This window comes from Archocentrus centrarchus, chromosome 19 (assembly GCF_007364275.1).
Source record: "Archocentrus centrarchus isolate MPI-CPG fArcCen1 chromosome 19, fArcCen1, whole genome shotgun sequence".
Lineage (NCBI taxonomy): Eukaryota > Metazoa > Chordata > Actinopteri > Cichliformes > Cichlidae > Archocentrus > Archocentrus centrarchus.
In genome coordinates this window covers 16,782,044-16,790,989 of record NC_044364.1, presented here as the reverse complement: position 1 = coordinate 16,790,989, position 8,946 = coordinate 16,782,044, and positions in this window count along the sequence as shown.

Genomic DNA, 8,946 nt, shown 5'->3' with positions numbered 1-8,946 from the left:
TAATCAGAGCCACAGGATATAAGGAGGCGGTGCTGGAGAGAGAAGAAAGTGGTGGTGAAGCAGTCTGCATTTTGGTGGTTTGAGCGGCTGCAGTGTTACTCCTGTGGTGGAGAGTGGTTTGTCTGTGGGCTGACCACAGATGTGCTCCGGGGTTCCGCACGATTGTTTGGCTGTCTTTGCTGCCAGTGTGTCTTTTTTTCCCCTGACAGGATAGGTGGCGTCTCCCGTTTGGGAAATTGTTTTGTGTTGTGGCTCCTTATTGGCATTTCTTTTAAATAAACATTATTTATTTTACAAACGATTCTGTTCTTTTTTTGGTTCATTTCCTCATCGTATGTTGCTCCCTTGTCCCCAAGGCCCGCGGGACGTAACAGTTAGTCATTACAAGTATTGATCGTAATTTCTCTCATCAGGCTAAATTTGTCAGCCGTTTATTCAATAACTCACTGCACCTGATCACCAAATAAACTTGATTTCACAATAAAACCAAAAATCCTCGTCAGTGAAAGTAGCTGGAGTGATGGTGAGCATCTTCTGTCATTGGTGCCTAAAGCAGGATCTGCTAATTCAATTCAATCACATACTATGATTCTAATGTAACTGAAACATGATGTCATTTGTAAGGGCTTGATACACCTATTTTATTGCTCCGTTTATTGTTCAAACAAAATTATGACATACATTATGACTAAAAAGGCCCAAAGTGAAATTTGATAAAATATCTATGAGATATTTAGAATTTGTATAGTTTCATTTTATGCCCAGTTTAAATAAACACACACACACACACACACACACACACACACACACACACACACACACACACACACACACACACACACACACACACACACACAGCCTGCTGCTCTTCATGCAACCATGACTGCATCCCCTCACATGGAAAGAGGTCTTTTGTGAAGTTACTCTTTTTTGAGCCTCTGAAAAACGGGGGACTCTGTTTAAATATGGTTAAATTCCTAAACAATTAGTGCAATACTTTTATTGAACTCCTTGAATTAAAGCTGAAAATGTGCATTTGATTCAGAATCCACTGTGGTGGTGTACAAATACAAAATTACAAAAAACAAGGTGTCATTGTTGGCGAAAATGCAATAGAATTAAATAAAGGAGGTCTTAATTATTGGGCCACCACAGATCTAAATAACAGCCAAACTGCTTCTTGCCAGAGTCTCTAAGTGCTTCAAATCTACTGCTTCATTCTTTTTTATCCAAAAATGAAAAGTGCATATTACATAACATCTGAAAAAGAAACAAAAACAATTTGTCCCATAAAAACTTCTAAACCTTGTGGAAAACCTTCCCGGAAGATCTGAAGCTCTTATACGGCTACAGTACAGCTGTAGACTACATTTTATTTATCTACACAATAAATGTATATTTTTAAAAATAAAGTGTAGGGTAATGTTGTGTAAAATAAAGAAATAATTTTTAATGTAACAACATCAAGCAGTGTTTCCACGGTGACCTGCTGTGTTATGAACAGAGAACTCATCAGGCAGTTCTAGAATTCCACTTCAGACATCCAAAACAATCCATTTGTGCAGGAGAGACGATCGAGTTGAGAGGATTTTTGATTTCTATCTTCGAGTTGACAATGTTTTTTGAGTATATTTGCCTGTTTCTGTTCCCTGTTGCGATACACAACAGCGGTATTTCGATGGAAGCGAGTAGAGGAATCTACAAACCCATCAGGGTATGAGAGAGTTTTTGTTTGTACTGCATTTAAACATTTTAAAGAGGTTGATGTTTTTTTTAAAAGCTAACAAACTGAGAATCAAATTAACTAATGATGAGTAACTTCTTATTTCTATGCCAGGTGTTGTTTAACACACCTATATATGAAACAGCTGTTAACACCTGTTGGCATGTTCAAGGCTACAAGACTCAGGTAAGATCCACTATCCATCCAAGCCCAAACTGACATCAAATATGTTGAAGTCTGCAAAACAGTGTGGTCTTGATTGAATATCTTCTATTTTTAGATTGCAATAATGAGGGAGTTCCTTAGACTGCAGCAGACAAATCAGATCCCACCTCACATCAGTGTGGAAGATCTGAGCAACCTGTTGGTGGAGGAGAGCAGAAAAACACTTAGAGAGCAGTGAGTTACTGAGACACCTACAGAGCATCCAGCTCACACCTGATAGTCTGTTTGTAACAAAGTGTAAATGCTGAGTTAAAACCTGTTTTGTTTCCTTTGAAGGCTCTGGGATTTTAAATTGGAGGATTTGGAGGAAACAGAGGCCAAACCGCTTCTGAAACTAGTAAGTCTAGAAAGCTGATGACACTTGTATTGATTTGTAGATTTTTTTCACTAAGTTCACAAAAGCTCAAAACAAAAGTGCACTTTATGTGTTTTTGTTCCAGGTGTGGGCAGTAAACATCATCAATAAAATGAGAGATGTTGAATTTCAAGCCCGGATGCTACTCAATTTTCCAAAGGCCACACCTCCTACATTTCAGTGAGTCGCATTTGATAAACAATCATTAACAGTTCAACTACAGTGTTTCACTATTTCTGGGTTTAAAACAACACATATAACCTTCATCCACAGAACACCTCAACTCCTCCGCCTGGCCAGAACCTACATTGAGCTCCTGAAAAAGAAGCAGCAGGAAACCCAGACCTCCAGACTGCACACCGCAGAACAAGTGGTGATAGAGGTTGTTCCCAGAGTCCTGCACGGATTCTGGCAGCTTCCTCCTAAACCCCTCTTAAATATGGAATCCCAAAGTCTGAGCATTGTCTGCACCAGTCTTACAAAGGCCACTTTGGACAAGGTCGCCAAGACTGTCAGGGTAATGGAAAGCCAGGCCATCTTCTCTCGCTCCATTAGAGACGACGTGGTCCAGACCATCCGGAGAGAAATAAGAGAGAAATACCCACTCCACATTCTGCTCCACAACATGTCAAACTTTGCACCAGAGCTGCTCAAGACGATTTCTGCTGTAGCAAAGAAGCACATTTGCAAGCTCTTTGAGGAAACCAATTATCAAAGTCTGCCAATGTCTGAGGTTCAGTCCAGTGAGGACACCCCTGCTGAACCTCCTTCTTTGTCTGAGGTTCAGTCCAGTGAGGACACTCCTGCTGAACCTCCATCCATGTCTGAGGTTCAGTCCAGTGAGGACACCCCTGCTGAACCTCCTTCTTTGTCTGAGGTTCAGTCCAGTGAGGACACCCCTGCTGAACCTCCATCCATGTCTGAGGTTCAGTCCAGTGAGGACAACCCTGCTGAACCTCCTTCTTTGTCTGAGGTTCAGTCCAGTGAGGACACCCCTGCTGAACCTCCATCCATGTCTGAGGTTCAGTCCAATGAGGACAACCCTGCTGAACCTCCTTCTTTGTCTGAGGTTCAGTCCAGTGAGGACACTCCTGCTGAACCTCCTTCTTTGTCTGAGGTTCAGTCCAGCGAGGACACCCCTGCTGAACCTCCTCCTTTGTCTGAGGTTCAGTCCAGCGAGGACACCCCTGCTGAACCTCCTTCTTTGTCTGAGGTTCAGTCCAGTGAGGACACCCCTGCTGAACCTCCTTCTTTGTCTGGGGTTCAGTCCAGTGAGGACACCCCTGCTGAACCTCTTTCTTTGTCTGGGCTTCAGAAGATTGTGGAACCTCCTGCTGAAAGTCTGCCTTTGTCTGAGGTTCAGTCCAGTGAGGACACCCCTGCTGAACCTCCTCCTTTGTCTGAGGTTCAGTCCAGTGATGACACCCCTGCTGAACCTCCTCCTTTGTCTGAGGTTCAGTCCAGCGAGGACACCCCTGCTGAACCTCCTCCTTTGTCTGAGGTTCAGTCCAGCGAGGACCCCCCTGCTGAACCTCCTTCTTTGTCTGGGGTTCAGTCCAGCGAGGACACCCCTGCTGAACCTCCTCCTTTGTCTGAGGTTCAGTCCAGCGAGGACACCCCTGCTGAACCTCCTTCTTTTTCTGAGGTTCAGTCCAGTGAGGACACCCCTGCTGAACCTCCATCCTTTAAGAAGACAAAGAAGAAAAAAATGACTTTTTTCCAGAAACTCAAAACTCTGTGCTGTTGCTGCATCAGTCCTACAGCAACTGACTGATTCTGATTCCTTTCACCCACATTTTTTCCCCTCTATCTTTGAGGCAATTGGTTGTTTATTTCGTGCTATACAAGTGAAATTGAATTGGATTGAATTAAATTGAATTAATTGAAATGAATTGAATTGTATTGTATTGCATTAATTGAACTGAATTGAATTGTATTGTATTGTTTTGAATTGAATAAATGTTTACATTGCTTAATTTGTGCTACACTGGAAATTCTTTGCTTTGTTAGTGTCCAGAATTAAATTCTGTTCATAGCAGGACATCAGTATATTCATCAGGACTTAGGAGCATGAGTAAAAGCAGCATTTAGACTCTGCAAAGCTGATAAGAACCATACACATCTTCCAGCATTTCCATGTGTGTTTTAAAGTGGTTTATTTAGGAACAGAGTTGTATCAGTCTAACATAAAAGTATCAGCATGAAGGGATGCATGGAAAAAAAATGCCCATTTAGATAAAGACCCTTGTTGTATAACTTCAGAGTTTCACTCATTAATTGTTACTTAGACTTTAAAGTTACAATTTGCTGATGTGTTAAAACAAAAGAAAATATTTGACCAATTACAGCTTACCGAAACAATAATTTGAAAATTAAAAAAATAAATAAATAAAATAAAGAATGATTGTCAGCATATCAGTATGCATCCTATGTCTGAATGCATAGAGAATGTATGAGTGAGAATGTACCAAAACACTCTGTCAGCCAAGCAGCCTCCAAGAGGACCAAAAAGGAGTCTCCCGTAGGTTCAGGCAGGGCTGCTTCAAAGTGCACGTGAGCTTGACATGCTCAGGTGTGCTGCATCTGAAATTGGGTAGGCTCCACCCAGTAGTTACCTGAAAAAGGTAGACACCAGCAATAAGAAAACAAGGCCAGCCCAGTGGCCATCACAGTCCTGTTTTTCATTATTTTTTCAATTTGCATTTTATTATGTGTATTGTGCATTTTTGAAAAGCATTTTTAGCACTGATTTTTGTGATCTAAAAACAAATCTGATTACTGTAATTCATATTATTATGAGCTGTCTTATGAGTGAGGTTAACTAACCTTTGGGGCTGATCTGGCTGCTAAATCAGACTAACCATGACTGGATTCATGAAATGTAGATAACTTACAGCTAGCTTGTTGACCTTAGCCTGCTTGCTTGATAACATTGTGGCATGCAAAAAGCCATCTGAGTGGATGCTTTCCGTATCCAAACTGAAGGGACGAGCAGCCTGTCGCAAAAAACCTACAATCTGTCCCCATACTTTTAGCTTAATCTATGAAGATAATGGAGTTTGACAGGAATCAAATTGTATTTTTCAACAACAACAAGGTGATTCACAAAAACGTGGGATATCTCAGCATGGTGTCCAGTGCCTTCTTGAAAAAATGAGGAAACTGGACACGTGGAGGACAAATGAAGAAGTGTCAGGCCTAAAAAATAAATAAAAACAGTATCTGAAAGTCACATTTTTAAGAAATAGAACAAATTCCAGCAAAGGCACAGCAAACCTTGCATTTCATTGAATAATTTTTAAATACTCAGATACTGTACTGTCTGACATGCCTGTGTGAAATTGCATGTATGTTTCTCTGGTAAACATATAGGAGAATTCCAGCAAGGGGCGTCTCGGGTTTGGAAGCTCATCTTCCCTGTTTATCTTGACCAAATAAGTAAAAGGTGTAAAACTGAGGATTCTCTGAGCCCCCAAGAAAGCTGGTAGAAACCAGTCTGTGTGTGAGACAACATATGTACCAGATGTTAAAGCCTATATAACACACACACACACACACACACACACACACACACACACACACACACACACACACACACACACACACACACACACACACACACACACACACAGTGTCAAGTTAGTTAGCTGAGTGCATCAGTAGCCTTCTTTTCTTTCAGGTTAGCATGCCTGTACTGTGCATGTTTACACTAGTGGCTACATGCTAGTTTATTCTGACACAGAATACTTACATGAAACCCTGCATGATTCTTTACTCTCAGCACTGCTTACAGCACATGTAAAAGAATACACATCACAGCTAAACAGACTGTGGTGCAGAGTCAAAAAGAAAAATACACTACTGGTAAGTTAAACAATGACCCCGTCATTTTCTCTCCTCATATAACTCTAAAATGCTTTAAGTGTGTCTTGCGCCTAAATTAATGCTGCTGGCTTTAATCCCCAATCTGCATTATGACAAAGGACAATAAATAAATAAAATCCATAAAAAATCCAACCAAATAAAGCCAGCACAACTTTTATGTGCATCACAAATAACACTGTTTCGTCCATGGCCACTGGCCACTAACAGACATATGACCTCTCCAGCAAATCCTACTTTTCTTTGAGGATTACACATAATCCTTGGCCATTACTAGTCAATGGCAGCATAGTTTAAGAAAGCAGGTGGCATAGCTGGTGCCTTTTTTGAGTTCTTTGCTGTCAAAATGTACCTAGCACTATTTGAGCTCTAGTGGCTTAGTGCTCTTACCCGCACCTTTCTCACTGATAATTGATAATCCTTTGACTATGCATTACCCGGCTTGTTTCAATCAGACTGTGATTGGGTTTCAGTGCAAACCAACATGAAATTATCACTTGCATCCTTTTATAGTTAATGGCTTTGACAAATTCTCTCCTCTCACTCAGCCGTTGGTGTATTATTTATTTACATCTACAGTGCTGTGAAAAAGTATGTGTCCCCTTCCTGAGTCCTTATTTTTTGTATATTTGTCACACATGTCTCAGATCAAACCGATTTTAATATAAAGATAACCTGAGTAAATACAAAAAGCAAATTTTAAATGATTTAGTTTATTAAGGGGTGAAAGCAATCCAAACCTACCCGGCCCTGTGTGAAAATGTAATTGCCCTCTGAACCTAATATCTGGCTGTGCCACCCTTGGCAGCAAGAACTGCAGTCAAATATTTGCAGTAACTGGCAATGAGCCTTTCACATCACAGTGGAGGAAGTCTGGCCCGCTCTTCTTTGCAGAATTGTTTTAATTCAGCCACGTGCTGGTGTTTTTCAGATCATTGTCCTGCTGCGTAACCGAAGTACGCTTGAACGTCAGGGCGTCATGAGCTGATGGCCGGACATTCTCCTTCAGGATTTCTGGGTAGAATTCGTGGTTCCATTAATCACGGTAAATCGTAGCGAAGCAGCCCCAGACCGTCACGCTACCACCACGTTTGACTCGTGGTGTGATGTTCTTTTTATGAAATGCTGTGGTTTATGCAGATGTAGTGGGACTCAAACCTTCCAAAAAGTTCAACATTTGTTTCGTCAGTCCACAGAATATTTTCCCAAAAGTCTTGGGGATCATCAAGATGTTTTTTTTTTTTTTTTTCTTTTTGCAAATGTGAGATAAGCCTTTGTTTTCTTTTTGGTCACCAGTGGTTTTCTCCCTGGAACTCTCCCACAGAAGCCATTTTTGCCTGGTCTCTTACCTTGCCTCAGATCTTAATTGAGGCAAATGAGGCCTGCAGTTCTTTAGACACTGTTCTGCATTCTTTTGTGACCTCCTGGATGAGTTGTCAGTGTGCTCTTGTAGGCATTTTGGTAGGCTGGCCACTTCTGAGAAGGTTCACCACTGTTCCAAGTTTTCTCAGTTTGTGAATAATGGCAAACACTGTGGTTCTCCCAAAGCCTTTGTGACCCCTTCCAGACTGATAGATGTCAATGACTCTGTTGCTCAGCTGTTTCTTTACATAGTGGCATGATGTGTCACTTTTTGAGTTCTTTAAGCCTACTTCACTTTGTCAGACAGGTTCTATTTAAGTGATTTCTTGATTCAACAGGTCTGGCAGTAATCAGGCCTGTGAGTGACTGGTGAGAATGAACTCAGTGTTCCAAAAAAATGTGTTAATCATAGTTTATTACAAACAGAAAAGAAAGAAAGAAATTAGGAAGAGGACAAAGGTTTTTAATAGCACTCTATGATTTATTATTTATTTCCTTTATTTTGAGGGGGGGGGGGGGTGCTGAAGCGTCCACAGAAATCTATGAATGACTGATTTATGTCTTTGCAAGCATAGATTGCAACAATGTAGCTGCATGAACAAATGGCTGGTAAAACACTCCTGCAAATATCGTCTGTGCTTGTAATTGTTTGCTTTCCCTGGTGAGAAATAATCTTTCCTCCTCCCCGGTGCCTTTCTTTTCTCTTGCCTTCTCATCTTCCGTGGTGCTGGAACCGGAGGCGTCGGTGCCGGTCGTGTCTGACGCCAAAGCTGCCAGTCACGGTGAGCGGTGCACGTGCGGAGGACTCACGTGCGGTGATCGGTGCGGTGGCAGACAGACGCTCGTGTCATCGTGAGCTAAAAATAGCGCGCGGGCGGAGGAGGGAGAGGAGCTGGATTAGACTACATGAGAAAGAAATAGAAACTTTGGGGGTATTTTTACCTCACGCGTCCCTCTGCTGCTCCCAGGCGTGACTTCTTCTCCCCCCCCTTCCCTGTAAAAACCTTTCGCTATTTTCTTTTTCGCGTATGATTCTATTTTTGTCCTGTTGTGTGTCCTCCCTGTAAACTAGACTCTTTTAAAAGTTGAACTTTGATAAAAATTTTTTTTCAGTGAAGCTATGACTCATTGTTTTAATTCCAAGTCAGGCTACAATTTGAGGTTTTTGAACTAATCACTGTATTTCACCTTAACATCACTCAGTGTGTGTGTGTGTGTGTGTGCAGTTCTGAATGAATGAATGAATGAATGTCAGCAAGGGGTAAAACATTCACTTACAGTATGCACATGCTGACAGACAGCACTGTTACCATAGCAACTGTGATTTAATCCCAGAGTACACGTGCGCAGACTCAGACATTCATTCCCAATTCCTCATTCCTCAATTATCCATTCATCA